This window comes from Amphiura filiformis, chromosome 13 (assembly GCF_039555335.1).
Source record: "Amphiura filiformis chromosome 13, Afil_fr2py, whole genome shotgun sequence".
Classification (NCBI taxonomy): domain Eukaryota; kingdom Metazoa; phylum Echinodermata; class Ophiuroidea; order Amphilepidida; family Amphiuridae; genus Amphiura; species Amphiura filiformis.
Genome location: NC_092640.1, coordinates 33,971,471 through 33,984,551, shown reverse-complemented (window position 1 = coordinate 33,984,551; position 13,081 = coordinate 33,971,471). Strand labels below are relative to the sequence as shown.

At 35.4% G+C, this 13,081-nt stretch overlaps 1 protein-coding gene across 1 annotated transcript in view; it reads right to left on the bottom strand.

Moving 5' to 3' along the window:
* Nucleotides 1–12,632, bottom strand: part of LOC140167600 (uncharacterized) — a 29,024-nt gene extending 16,392 nt beyond the window's left edge. The window contains exons 1-4 of the mRNA XM_072190899.1: nucleotides 12,381–12,632; nucleotides 4,430–4,551; nucleotides 2,281–2,421; nucleotides 1,280–1,418 (exon numbers count right to left, since the gene is read on the bottom strand). The gene's annotated coding sequence lies outside the window, so the exon portion shown is untranslated. The remainder of the gene's footprint in view (nucleotides 1–1,279; nucleotides 1,419–2,280; nucleotides 2,422–4,429; nucleotides 4,552–12,380) is intronic.
* Nucleotides 12,633–13,081: the final 449 nt, after the last annotated feature.

The window sequence follows — 13,081 nt, the reverse complement described above, 5'->3', positions numbered from 1 at the left end:
AGTGTTTATTCAAATCGGAATTCTGTGTAAAACATTTCTGACAATATTCACACTGGTACGGTTTCTCTTGGGTGTGAGTTCTGATGTGTTTTTTCAGATCACTACTTTGTATAAAACATTTCTGACAAAAACCACACTGATAAGGAGTCTCTTTGGTGTGCGTTCTGATATGGTATGTGAGGCCATGCCTTTGAGAAAAACATTTATGACAATATTCACACCGAAAAGGTTTCTCTTTAGTGTGAGTTCGGATGTGGTTGAGAAGTGTACTTTTTCGGCTAAAACATTTCTGACAGTACTCACACTGAAAGGGTTTCTCTTTAGTGTGAATTGTAATGTGCTTTTTCAGATCACTATTCTGAGTAAAACATTTCTGACAATATTCACAATGATACGGTTTCTCTTTGGTGTGAATTCTAATGTGTTTTTTCAGATCACTACTCTGTGTAAAACTTTTTGGACAAAATTCACACTGATAAGGAGTCTCTTTGGTGTGGGTTTTTATGTGGTATGTCAGGCCGTTGTATTGAGCAAAACACTTCTGGCAATATTCACACTGATAAGGGGTTTCTTTGGTATGAGTTCTGATGTGGTGTGCGAGGGCCTGTCTTTGAACAAAACCTTTCTGACAATAATCACACCGATACGGTTTCTCTTTGGTGTGAGTTTTGATGTGATATGCAAGGCCATGCCTTTGAGCAAAACTTTTCATACAATATATGCAACGATAGGGTTTCTCTTTGGTGTGCGTTCTAATGTGGTATGTGAGGGCATGCCTTTGAGTAAAATATTTCTGACAGTACTCGCACTGATAGGGTTTCTCTCTTGTGTGAGTTCTGATATGCCTTTCAAGATAAGAGTTGGAACTATAGCATTTCTGACAATATTCACACACATAGCGTTTCTCTATGGTATGAGTTCTGATATGCCTTTTAAGATAAAAGCTGTTACTAAAACATTTCTGACAGTACCCACATTGAAAGGATTTCTTTTTTATGTTCAAGCAGTTATTAAATTGGTACCATAGTATCCTGTGGCTATTCAAATATCTTTCTAGCTCGCAACCTTTTGACAAGTTTTTTTGACAAAACACACATGTGCATCTACGAGCTCGAACATATTTAATAAGATGTCTGCTCACGTGGGTTTTTAATTTGTCCAAAGAAAAGTGTTTGAGTCCACAAAATGCACAAGTAAATGGTTTCAAACGTTTCACTGCCATCTGTATTTACATAGTGAACCAAGTATATTCAAGTTAATGTGTGCACATGAAACCCACCATGAAGTCAATTCTAGCCGATGTCCTGAGTAAAACAGCAAGCAATAATAGACGACCACAATCCACACTGGTTTGTGTTAATCCTGGTACTCCTTTTTGTAGTTTCCAACTGCAGCTTATATTCAGTGGAACGATATATCTGAAATGTTACAACATTAATGTTTGGCACGTTAATGTATATATGTCTAAAGTCATAATGTACGAACTTTTAAAATGAGTTTGGTCATTTTTTTTAAACCCGATTGGTTGGAATATGTGTAATGTTTACACATGTCCCAACTTAGATAAATTGGATTCAGTCAAATTTATTGTCTTTAAGGAAAACAGAGCATCTTTGAATTGAAGTCATAATTATGACTTAAAAATTCCCATAGAACACAGATCTATAGTTTTTTCCATTTTACATTTAGTTTGTCTTAAAATGACCAGAAAACTTTCCTGGCAGTACAGTTATTAATAATATTGCATAATATTTGGCAAAGAATAACTTAATTAAAATTTGACCAAAATCATATATAATAATAAAGGCTTTTACAAACAACATATTGATTTTATACATTTAGGAGAAGAAATATGTTCCCTACTAACTGCTCGACCAAATGATTGGTAAGGATAAACAGGTTATTTTTTTTTATTATAAATTTCTCTAAATTATATGTACCAGTATTTGCAGTTGTATAATTAATTACTCATTTGGCACAAGAATAAAATTGTGCAGGTAATTATAGTCCAATATAACAGAGTGAGCTGTTTGCAATTCGATATAAAGCAGAAATGTATTCTAATCGAATAAACCTAATAATCATGGTAGACCTGATGTTTAACATCATTCTAACCAGTATTTGTTTGGACCGCAACGTTTGCACATTATATTTATAATATAATGAGGGTGGCCTATTTCTTTAATTCACATTATATTTACTGACAATCCTGATAAACTTTACTAACAAGGATCATATTCAAAGATGTTGATGAAATTACTGAGTACATCAAAAACCTACCATTAAAGTCACCACGATGTCCCGAGTGTAACAGCAAGCAATACAAGACCACAATCCTCACTGGTTTTCTGAGTCCTAAAGCTACTTTGAATAGTGGCCAGCTGCAGAGATATATCAGTATATTGATGTATCTGAAACAATCTGAAATGTTACAACATTTATAAATGATTAGTATTGCTGTTTAAATTCTCTTTTCAAACCAACTACTGATTTTACACCTAAAATTAAAGTGTGGCCAACCCGCCACCCAAGGGTCACCCAAGTGGAGAAGAACAAGCAGAGATTGCACAAAAATGCCACCTACATGTAACTGTTCCACCAAATGATCAAATCAATACTTGCATAATAAGGTTAATTTTGTGTTGTATATACCTCGTGCCCCCTCAAAATGCTCTCCCTGTTTAAGCATAAACAGGTTATTTTTATGAAGAAGGAAAATAAAGCAAAGAAAATTTGACTGAAGAGGGATTCAAACCAGCGACCTCTGTTTGCAAGAACTGTGCTCTACCATTTGAGCTTTCCAGGCCTATGATGGGTGGCAATCCCAATTAGATGTACCCACATCTTTGCTTGGGAGCTGATCAGAGCCATGAAACATGCTGTTGTTAGACCTGGGATCACCCCCACCATACGATACAACCCAGGAAGCGACAACAGAGGGGATCAGTGAAGATGCGATTTTTAAATACTTGCCAAAAACAATTAAGGGATCTGGAATGAGCGTTTTGAGCGTTTCGACAGTATTTTTTGTGGGAAATGAGAGCACATCAGACATATCAAATTGCATTCTGAATACGAAGAATGTCTTTCTGATATCAAATAATTTTCATTTTTTGAAATTCACGATATAATACAAATTTTATGACAAATTATAAAAATTGATATTTTTCACATGATATATAACAGTCCTCGAAGTAAATTTTATAAATCTAATGGCATATTCTTAAAGTGTATGGGATGAAAAGCCGATGATCAAATGAAAATTTTCATATTGAAGATATGGATTTTTTCCCCAAAAACACTAAAAAAATTTTGGTGTTTTGAAAAAATCCATATCTTCAATACGAAAGGTCAAAATTTTCAATTGATCGTCGGCTTTTCATCCCACCTACATACACTGTAAGTATAAATCATCAGATTTATAAAGTTTACTTTGAGTACTGTTAAATATAAAAAATATCAATTTTTAATCATTTGCCATAAAATGTGTATTACATTGCAAATTTCAAAAAATCAAAATTATTTGATATCAGAAGGACATTCTTTGTATTCAGAATGCAATTCGATATGTCTGTTGTGCTCTAATGTCCCACGATAAATACTGTCCAAACGTTCATACCCACCCCTTAAGAGAAACCGATTTATATCGTTTACTTCATTTTATGTTAAAAATACCTCGTACTTAGGCACCAGAACCATATTGGTTTGATCTTTGGATCAATGGTGATGCTGCTTCAACAATTGAAATTAATGAAGTAATTAACCAAGTAATTAACCAGAAATAATGGTAAATAAGTATTGGTCAATATCATTCCTTGCACAGCTACAGATTCAATTAACAAAAAATTGCTTTTATAAATAATAAGGAACAACCCAACCAAGCATCAATGGTTCAATTATTTGATTTTATAAATAACAAGGATCGCCCCAATCAAGCATCGATGGTCGATCAAAAGAGCAAACTAATTTGGTTCTATTGCCTAATATTCTGATATCATAACAAATATTTATTATCTATTGGAAATGGATCACTTTACTCCATCTTTTTAAAAAAATTATTTCTCACACTATCTTCTTCTTTGACATCCTTATGCTAGCACTTTTGAATTGTTTTATCACCTTCATCATTCTTAATGCTGTCCCTTGTATTTTTGGGTCAGGAGTTCTTTTACATGTATGTATAACATCTTGGAGGCAGGCGCTACATCTTAGCATGTTTGTCTTTTCTATGTATTATAAAAATTATATTGTAAAATCATTTATAAATCTCTTTTGTATTTTTCCTTTCTTTGTGATTTATATCTCAAATAAATGGTTACAAACGTTTCACTACCATGTGTTGCTGCTTATAACATGTACAATGTACATTTGTAGACGACCCCAACAATATTAAAAAATACAGTTCATCCTATGAGAACTTAAAACCCACCATGGATGGAAGTCAATTCTAGCAAAGATGTCCTGGAGTGAAGCAGCAAACAATACAAGACCACACTCTCTGCAATGGCTTGTTTCAGTCGCAGATAGTTACAGATAACAGTGGTTCAACCCCTGAAATGATAAAACAACATTTATAAAATGGCTTTGAGTGAGATACAAGAATACTGTTATAAAAGTATAAAATGTTTATGTGCTTGAAAATGTTCGCGAATATCACATGTGTGGTTGATGCAGAGAAATATTTTTTCTTTATATTTTAGACCATTAAAAAATATTTTAAAAGAAATTCGACGGAATTCGACGGTATCGCATCACAAAATGCGATGCAATTTCCATCAACTGCTATCACTTTTCCAAAATACATAGCTAAAAGTGCTATACATAAATTTGAGCTAAATTCCACGTCGTATCAGGTGTAGCGCTAAGTTTTCAAACAAGGGGTCAAAAATTTTGAATTTTGTGAAGCTATGGATCCAAAACAATAGAAATAAAGGGTGAAAATGACCCTTTAACAACCTCAAAATGGTAATTTTGTGCGCCAAAAGCTAAAACAATGCGCCTATGACCCCATGGCGCAAGTTAGCGCTACCCCTGCGTCGTAACCTCAAAGCTCCCTAACGCATCCTCCAAAAGGGCAGAAATTTGCCCCTTTTCCGACTCAGTTAACTCTCTTGTTTTTGGCATTTTGACACAAAGCATGTGGGTCGTGGGGATAGCCCAGGTAATTTGGGTGGTTCCCGAATCTGTCAAGCTCTTGCAATAGCAAAATTACGTCCTTCAAATCAACAGCTATCAGCAAAAAACCTGACCGTTGCTATAAGGCCAATTCCATGCCAAAAGTGCCTTTGTAACGTCCGTAACAAAATTTAGGAACATTATTGCTCAAAACAGGAGCATTTATTTCAAACTTGCTAATCATGCCTCCATAGATTGATGTCACACCTACTTCAAGATAGTAAAGAAAAAAATCTAAGGAAGCATCTTGACAGTTTTTTTTCATCATGAAAAATGTTACGGACGTTACATTTGAGCTAAAATGTAACGTCCGTAACACTAAATCAACAGTGTAGGACGATACAGGAGTATTAATTTCAAACTTGCTTTTCATGTTTACATAGAATGGAGTCAGGGCTTGCTCAATATAGTTACCGGTAACAGAAAAAAATAAAAACACAGAACTGAATGGAGATTTACGGATATGTACCATCTGTCAAAAGGCAGGCACTTTCGGTAACGTCCGTAACGCTTTCGCTTCTAATTTCTGTAGCTAATTAACTAATAAAGCCAAAACAAAATTGCTTAATTATAATGAACACTAGAGTGTGTACTAGTAGCATACTAAGAAATAAAGTGTTAAATCCTAACAGCAAACATGTGTGCTATTCACTTAAAAGTTGCAAGTTGCATGTATCTGTAACGTCCGTAACGGTGGAATTGGCCAGAAGATGTTTTCAGAGTGGAAGTTACTTACTTGATTTATCTGTTTATATAATGACAAACCGACAATTAAAGTCCATGCCATGGTCGAGTGTTGTTTTTTCCGAAATTGACGATGTTGCCACTCCAGTCTGGAGTGACTAGTCTCTACATTGTAGGTATGCTAGGTGAATTCAAATTTGCCATCAAATTGCATCATTTTATATATCAAATTGAGTAAACAAAGCCAAAACTGAAAACCTTTTTTTCATAGCACTTTCCATAGCAAAGTTACATCTTGTCAAAGATTGACTTTCATCAAACAATGTCAAAAAGATTCAGCTAGCACAATTCCCCAAAACGGCATTTCGGGGGGTGTTTCTAGATCTTTAGACTCATATGATGGAACTGCTATCAAAATCCCTCTAAAATTCCATGTGCGATTGTCTTATCACCATAAAAAATCATATATTTGGGTCAAGTGAAGTATAGAAAACATATTTATGTAGGTTTCTTTCTTCGGCCAGTTGTTTTAAATTTCTATGTAAAAATGTAGTCCCAGTAACTGAGAACGTGACGACATTTACTTTTACATTGGGTATTATCTGATATGTCACGGTCTCAGAACTGCACACAATATGGCCCTATATAAACAAGTCAGTACATGGGAAATTGGAGAGTACGGAACACGTTTCCCGTTCCTATGTAAATCACAAGTTGCAGTTCAGTAAAACAAAGCTCTAAAGTATCCGAAGTATTTCTAAATTATTATGCTCACCTTGATTTATTCAGTATTTGAACTTATAATGTTAAAACAGATGATTTTCGCTGCAGTTTCTCTGCGCGACGTGCTATTCATGGAAGGAGCCATTTTAATGTTGCATTGTGGGAATTTCTGTAAGACGGCCTGTGACGTATTTATCCAGGTGTGCGCGATGAAAGGCTTTGGCAGGTGACAGTAGATTGGTGGATCAATACATTGTACACCCAAACCTATGATTATTCATGCATGGGTTTAGAAATAGACACCCTTACCAAACAAAACTGCATAATATGCAGTCTTTATGCAGTCAAAGACAAATGACTACTTAATCATGCAGTTGTACCATGTAGTTATGTCTTCGACTGCTTTTCATTTCAAATAGGCAGTCACTGTAAATTATGCAGTCCTATTAGTGATAGGCTGTATAAGGGTGTAGTTGCAAACAGCTTAGGGTACCAGCAGGCGGCGGATGACATGATCGAGCCGGCAACTTGTGAAACCGCCCGGCCGTATGGCATTTTCCATATACTTGGTTTGTTTTTCCATTATTGAACCCCAACGGTTTTAGCTTGTATTTATATTATTTATCAACATAGGCCTATTTGTTTGGGATATTATAATCGGTTTAAAATTTCAAAATAATCACATTCAATTACACGGTTGACGATGGAAATTTACTGAATTTAGAGAATGCACGTCGTACACCACCTGGGTACCAGCTTATTTGATGCAGCTTGCTGTTCTGAGTAATTTGACACCAATTTTATTGAAATCGGCCAAAAATTGAGACAGTGCCGTAAATAACGACACACAAAATGGGGGGCAGATTTGTCCTTATTTTCTAGTTTTAAGGGAATTTTATCACATTAAGGATTATGTAATGCATTTTTGGTATCTACTTACATAGTTTTAGGTCCAGGAAGGTCATTTATGCACTTTGTGTCAAATGAAACTTTTTAGTGTCCTTAAAATTACCGATTTTGTGTAAAATTAGGCCGTGAGGGCGCTTTATATTTTAGCAACCCATTTCGCAACCATTTTTGATTTTTAAGTTAATCATACTAGAGATAATCATCAATCATCCATATTCTGAAATTTTCAGCCATTTATCACATTTGGTATGGCCGTGGCACAAATTTTTAATACAGGGGTAACCTGCCCATAGCAATATACAGGGGTCAACGAACTTTATATCACATGTAAGTCAATGGAAGCGTCTCTACACATGTTCAAATGGGTACCATGCACAAGTGAAATAAGGTTGAGAGTTCAAATTTGGACAGAAGATGTTATTTATCAGTAACTTTGATTTGATAATAATAAATGATAAAATTTTAGTAGGGGGATATTATGCTTGCTATTAGGCTGAACAGCTGCACATCCTAAATTGGCTCTTAAACTTGCATCAAAACATACGATTTGTGTAAAAATTGCATAAATTTATCCAGGGACCCTAAGGGACGCACTTTTTTTGTCATTTTGATACTCAGGGGGGTAGGAAGTTAGGGTCAAATTTTTTTGCCGGCCAAGGCGCTAAGTTTGTTTTTTTCATCGCTAGCAAGTTTTGTTTTTTAATTTCATGCATTACACACAGTTAGGTGGGGTTTTTTTTTTTTTTTAGTGTTGGTGGGGAAAGTTGTTTTTTTTTTGCTCATGTAGTGGGTGAAGTTTTTTTGTTGAAAACTTCCTCCCCCACCCTGAGAATCTAATGGTGTTAAATCATGTAAATAATCATTAGAATCCAACAAAAGCAATGCCCATAATTGTCAAAATAGTGAAAAATAGGGGTCCCAAGAAGTCCCCTTATGCGCCGGTTTTTCTGGCACTGTCTCATTTTTCAACCGATTTTTTTTAAAGGTGTCAAAATGCTCAGGAGGATTAGCTGCTTCAATTCAGCTGGTACCCTAAGCTTTTTGAAACATCACCCTTTTTTTTGGGCTGTACAGCCTATCACTAGTCCTATGCAGTCAAGCTTGGGAAAACAAGTAGTCAAAGACAAATTCAAAATTATGCAGTCCTATGGAAGGCAAATTATGCAGTCGAGAGCTAATTTGCATACATGTCACATGATCACCAACTGCCATTTCAAATTTGCTGTTGGATTCAAGGCAGTTACAAGCTGTAAGAAGATGGTGAATGTTTTGGGCACTATTTTACATAATTCAGACATTTTAAAGGAAATTCCACATTACAGATTACTACAATGACTGTATAAACAGGTAAATTTGAGGCTTACAGATTTTCACTGCATGTAGATGAGTAGAAATGTATAAGCTTAAGATTTATGCTTACATGATTACTGCAAACCTGTTGAATTTTGCAGTCAAGCACTTGACATCAGAGATGTATCATGTATTCAAAATTAGTTTTAGTGGCAACCTAGATTTGTATAGCAGAACAGTTTGGTTCATTATAATTATGCTGACATGTACATGTATTATGACAATAATTAATGTGGTACAGGGATAATTAATGTACTGGGGATCTCTGTCTTATTTTGGCAGGCTGAAAAACAATAAGGTTTATATTGGTTCATCAAGATGTTGGTTCTAAACTTTTTTGGCAGACAATTTTTAAGAGCCATGACTATATACATGGTGCCAAATGGTCATCCTATTTCTTTGGGACTGTTGTTTTCAACTTTTTGTCACAGTGAGTGGCCCAAACTGCCATCCTGCAATGTCACAATGGTAAACGATGGCAAAACCCAATTAATGAGTATAAAGGGTATTCATGAGTAGTAATGTAACAGGGCATAATTATAACAATGGTTTTTGTTTTTAATGTAATTGCCCTTTGCATGTAGAGTTATGCCGTTCCACTGAAATGCACATTGATCATGATCATAAAGACCTGGATTGTAATCGGGTCCGTACGCATGGGGGGGGGGGGGGGGGGCACACCCGCTGCATTGGGGCCTGATTCTAATTACAATTTTAATTCCCCATAGAACCAAAAACATGGAAATAGCTAGTGTTACCCTGTGAATATTTAATTTGGCTAAAAATGGACAGAGATCCTTCCTAATAGTTATCATTATTATTATTATTTCAACATTTTAGGTAAAGAATGACAAAATTCTAAAAGGCATAATATGGACATGTCGACTAATGAAGGCATAGCTATGCAGTCGACCAATGAAGGCATAGCTATGCAGTTGGCCATGAATGCATATATGCAGTCCACCAATGAAGGCATAGCTATGCAGTCGAAATGAAGGCAAGGGAGATTTTAGATGAAACATTTTTCACAAAATCGTCTTTTGAGCAAAAGATTACTTTCAATGGAACACTTTAAACCATATCAGTATAAACGTGATACATACATGCTACAAATACAGCCTTAAATTTTATTGGACCTGCTTATGATTATTCATATAATCCAATTTGAAAATTTGAAAAAAAAGTGTTTCAACTAACCCCACCCCTGGGGTAAGTTGAAACATAGAATGGGGTTAGTTGAAACATGGCTTGTAAAAATTTCAAAATAATTATTATTGTGTTGTTAGGGTTATACTTCCCTTGAAGGCACCCTTTAACATACAATCAGTGTGAAAAAATGAATAAATAAATATGTGGGAGCCTGGTCAATACTTTGGACACAAGGTGACGAGTGTCACCATGGACGAAAATATCGAAGCCTAAAATATTATAAAATGTACTTTCTGTGCTGCACTTTTTCTTGTATTAATGCTTTTTAACCATATTAAAGCAATATTGAAGAAATGGTAAACATGTTACAAATTTTAAAAGTCAAATTTTAACCATATTTTTCTATGCGATTTTCACGGTTCAACTAACCCCACCTCAAAAGTTTCAACTAACCCCGATGCCTATTTTTACATTTCAAAGTTCATTACACAAAATAAGAAATACAATAAAACTTTTATTTAACATTATTCTGGGACTTACTACTAGTGCTTATGATACTCAAAAAATAATCCCCTGAATCTTCAAACAACATGGAATAACGTGATCTTTTCTGAGGGGTATAAAATTAGTCAGCAAGTCAAAAACAGATATTCCTTTCCCAAGCCAACACTGGTAAAATCAGTGCTGTTGCTAATTTGGTGGATGACCCTTACTAATACCTATTACTAGGTGCCAGTATTTTACCAAATTAATTTTTTGTGTCAGAAAAAAATACAATGTTTCAACTTACCCAGTGTTCCAACTAACCCCAATCTCCCCTAGCTATGCAGTCGGCCAATGAAGGCATAGCTATGCAGTCGACCAATGAAGGCATAGCTAATTTGCATATTAACTTTGCTGTGGGAAGGCATAGCGACTGCAAATAAGCCTTCGAAGGCATATATCCTGTCTTTGAAGGCATAATATGGACATGTCGATGCATATGAAGATCATTTCGACTACTTAAAAACCGACTACATAAAATAACTGCATCTACGACTGCATAGAAACTGCATAGCGAAGGCATTCACTTTGGTAAGGGCAGTTCATATTCATGAATTCAAGCAAACGTATTATTAAAATGTATGAATAATTCAAATCAAAAATCAAATAGAACAAAAAAAACCAACCCAATCCGCCATGTACCGCCTGAAGGAGAATTTATGTAAACAACGCCAGCACGTGTCTCTAGAAAATAAACAAAGTTTGACCTTTGCAACTACATCCGGTTCTTCCTTCGGACTTAGGTTTTGGTACCGAATTTTTTGCTCCAAAGAAGTTGGAAAGAAAACACCTTTATACGGATTATTTTTCAAAAGCAATGATATCAATATTTAGGTAAGCAACAGAAGAAACTATGGAATAGTGAAAAACGTCTACCAACAGAATTGTATAATTGAAAATTTAGGAAATGTGTGCAACTTTGTGGATGTGTGTATCATAAAGCGAGATATCTAGGACGATAGAACAGGCTCATTTTAACGTCCATATGATTATGTCTGTGTTCGGTCTTCCTAGTTACTAGGACTAGTAAAAATGCATTGACATTGCCGGCGAATTTGGCTGACTATCAAATGTGTTTGCCTGGCATACTCCTTCACAGCCGGTTTCTGTCGTTCATTACAAACCATGAGCCACGTGAAGCTTGGGCCCAAGACTAGAAACTGGACAGAATTGCTTGTCTTGCATAATATGCATATTATAGGCATATTATGCTTGTCAACAGTGCTAGCTGCAATAATTTAGGTATGCCAGGTGAATTCAAATTTGCCATCAAACTGCATCATTTTATATATCAAATTAAAGAGCCCTTGAGTAAAGAAAGCCAACACTGAAAACCTTTTTGTCATAGCACTTTCCGTAGCAAAGTTACATCTTGTCAAAGATTGACTTTCATCAAATTCTCCTAGAAAATTCCCCAAAACAGCATTACGGGGTGTGTTCTAGATCTTAATCTCATGGAAATAGCACCTTTTTTAATGGAACTGCTATCAAAATCTCTGAAATTCCATGTGCGAATCTCTCATCACCAAAAAAATCATTTGGGTCAAGTGAAGTATAGACAACATATTTATGAAGGTTTCGTTTTAAAAATCTTCTTTTTTAATTTCAATGTAAATTTGTATTGCCGGTTTAGGCCATTTTGACTGACTAACAAATGCATGAATGTGTTAACCGAGGTTTCCCTGTGAGTGTGATACCTATGCAATACACAAGACAAGCCTTACGAATTAAGTCACCAATCCTCCGAATGGCTTCTCGCGGTGATGATGCTACTAATTATGTTTTAAAATCTTAATAATTTTACCAACTTGTACGTGGTTTAAACGTTTTATCGTCGTACATCTTACCTTAATAAATTATTTGCCATCCGCTGTGAACGCGGCCATGTTTTTCGTTTCGTTTTCTGTGCTGACAATTCCTCTTCTTGTAAGGAGCACCTCCAAATTCACGGAGTAAATTTATTGGAGTTTATAAACCAAAACACTGAACTTGTTTCTCCGGGGGTCACTCCCATTGTGGCCTGTACACCATCCGGGGTAATAAAAACGCGTAAAAAGGGTAGTTTTTCGTGGGTAGGCACGTAGACTATGCCGATTTTTGATAAATAAAAATAATTATGTTATTATTCATGATGAACGCATTCACTTGAACTCGAAATACTGATATTTATTACATCAAAATGCCAGTATAAAATGGTTATGAAAACGTTTACATAATTATATTTGTGACAGTAAAAGTAAAGTATACGTAGGCTTATATTACTGTATTATTGAATTCAACATATCATGATGATCGCGAAAGCCCGAGTTAAAAATCGACTACGGTACTATAAGATGTACCGTACTTTGAATTTTAAACGGGACTTTGAACGGGCAAAGTCCCTAAAAGTGCCTAACACACACACTGTCAATCATACTTGTTTATCAATCCAATTAAACCGCAAGCAAGTAGGCCTACAAGACGCGCTCATGCACCTACTGAGAGTTTAATGTTCCCGCCAACACAAAATGTGTACCATAGTACGGTAGTTATTAATGGTAATGGCAGG